This window comes from Sander lucioperca, chromosome 11 (assembly GCF_008315115.2).
Source record: "Sander lucioperca isolate FBNREF2018 chromosome 11, SLUC_FBN_1.2, whole genome shotgun sequence".
Taxonomy (NCBI): Eukaryota; Metazoa; Chordata; class Actinopteri; order Perciformes; family Percidae; genus Sander; species Sander lucioperca.
In genome coordinates this window covers 37,817,269-37,820,211 of record NC_050183.1, presented here as the reverse complement: position 1 = coordinate 37,820,211, position 2,943 = coordinate 37,817,269, and positions in this window count along the sequence as shown.

Below are 2,943 nucleotides of genomic sequence, written 5' to 3'. Positions count from 1 at the left end.
CTGTGAACACCAAAAGCTAAATTCCATTCACCTGCATTGTATTGGGGTGACAGCAGAAATCTCAGAGGCGGATATGTAAAAAAAAAAACATTAACAAATAAAGCCAAAGCCATCTCATATGGTTAGATAACCAGCAGTGCTAAGTAAGAGTCTTTAAAGCTCCCCTAAACCAACAAAACACACCCGACAGAACCAAACCACGTCAATTCAAAGCCAACAAAACTCAATAATAGTTATATCTGACTGAACTACAATTTAAACTAATTCCCTGTGGAGCAAAGTAAACCAAAATTACTATCTGTGACCTGAAACCAATAAGAAAATTACTTTTTAGAACCAGTGGATTCCATGTTTCAATCTTAATGTTGTTTTAAAATGTATTAACTGCAAGACAAAGGCCGACTGAAAAGCATGCATGTGACAAAATGACGATGACATTATGTTGCATGTTCACTGTCTCCTCAAACCCAGAGTCAATCAGAGAGACTTGTGCAGCTCTAAAGAAGGAGACAACTAGCAATTCTACACAATATATACATTTGCATTGTGTCCATTTGATGGTAACACAGTAAGAAGCAGTTTTGTTTAAGTGTGTGCGTGAGAGTGACAATGTATGCCGGTGTGTGTTCTGCCGTTTGTATGTTGCACTACACCACCTGACAGGTGCAAAGCCCTGTGGGATGGCACTGTTGTATCTTACACTTGGCTGAACATATACAGCACATCAGAGGTGTAACAAATCCATTCCTGACTGCCAGAACCTTTCAGAGAGTTTCTGTGCCTGTGAACAACACATCTTCAGGTTTCCACACCTCAGAACTGATGTGTGTCTGACACACAGACACACACAGATGAAATGTAGCCTCACACAGAAGTGTGTGACTTTGAGGGAAGAGAATAGGATTCGTAAAAGACTGTGTAGACAAATCAGTGGTGTGTGTGTGTGTGTGTGTGTGTGTGTGTGTGTGTGTGTGTGTGTGTGTGTGTGTGTGTGTGTGTGTGTCTGCTCACATGTGAAGCGCCCGTGTCTCAATGGCGTCTTTAGAGAGGTTAATCAGAGGAGAGGTTGAGGAGAGTGTCAGAGTGTCAGGCTGGCTCCGGTGAAGAGTCCTCGAGCCCTCTCTCTTTGTGTGTTGACACCTCTTAACCTCAGTCTATCATCTCTCACTCTCACACACTCCACTTCTATTGACACTCGCTACCCCGCAGCTCTCCAAAGACCCGAGGAGAATCCACTACAGTGATTGTCCGTGAGAGGGGAGCCTCGGAGCCTGCAGAGAAGAAAGCATTACACAATGTGCCGACATACAGAACAACAAGATGCGAACGGATTTAGTGGTTGTTTCTTTTCCTGACATTTCTGGATGGCAGTGTTGTAGTCAAGACCACCAAAACCGAGACCAAGTCATCACCAAGACCAGAGTGCATCGAGACCGAGAAAAGACCAAGACTTTGAGGGGTTGAGACCAAGTCAAGACCAAGACCAGACCAGTGCGAGTCCCACACTAACCCTAACCCCAACTAGATCCCTGAAACATACAGTATATACACAACTAGCTAATATGTATAGCTAACATTCGCTAAATCACTTTGAGTGAGGGGTGAAGAGATTTCTGAAGAGTTTTGGTACAGAGGCAGATTGATAACGTTAGCTAGCTAGCTTCGCTAGCGTCACATACACTTAACTTACCTTTCTTTATGCTTCCTTTCTAAGTGCCGATACAAATTTGAGGTGGTTTCAGCTGTCTAAGTCAGCGTTGCGTTGCAGAATTTACACACTGCTTTGCAAATAAACTCCTTATGGTTTAGGTAGCCAAAGTTTATTATCAACGATTTGGCTGACCTCTCCCAGACAGCCAAAGGGAGAGGGGGTTAACCGTAAAAAATCAAATTAGAAATCAGTCAAGTTGTATGTTGCATTTGAAGCAGGAAGTTTTACATCCAACCACAGTATAATGTTAACACATAAATCAGACAATGCACAGGCTCTTGAAATAAAATCACGAGTCCTCTTTATCTGAGACCGAGACAAGACCAAGTAAAAATGCGGTCGATTCCAAGACGAGACCTTCAAAAAGTGGTCTTCGAGACCAAGACCGATCTCGGGTTCTACAACACTGCTGGATGGATAAAAGAGAAAACAAATTACAGATAGGATGATAGAGCGACAAATTAAGCAAATCTGTCAGCCCCTGATGGAAAATGCTGAATCCTCACATGCATCAATTTGTAAATGAATCTCTCTTTCTTTGTTTTCTCGCACCAGGAAGTGTGTGGGATCTGTGTGTCCACCACTGTCACTGGCTAGTGTAAGTGGGGTCAGCAGCTCGGGGTTAACGGAGAAGAGGTCAAAGGTCATAGAGCAGTGGGTCTTGTTAAAATACCTTTTAGCCTCCTTCAGGGATATTACGTAATGGCTCTGGGAATAGGTTAGCTTCCAGGTTGACGGTTTTGTGGTTGACACTGGATGATATATGTGTTCTGCTTGATGCCAGATGTATATTCATTACCCTTTTTAAAAAATCAGGATGCAAAGAAGTGCTGGGAGGTCAAGAGGGGTCACATGTAAGTAGTCACATTTATGTGTTTTTCTGGAGTATCTTTGTTTTAGGAAGAAGTATCTTCCAGGAAACAATCATCTTACATAACACCTTGAGGTACCAAGACAAAAGGTTTTCTTTTTATTACTAATTAAAGTCTTCAAACGCTCTACTTGTTGTGCTAATCAATATATTGGAGATATTTGAATATCAATACAATGAGTGGGCTGTCTTCAATCTTAATTCTTAATATGGTAATAATAAGTGTATTAATTTTCATAACTTCCATTCAATAGCCTTGGAATATGAGCGATGGTGGCCTATTTTTCCAAGGCGAATATGCATCTCTCTCCTCTGTGTTGCCATTGATCACCAATGGAGTGCCATTTCTCCCTCTCGCTTT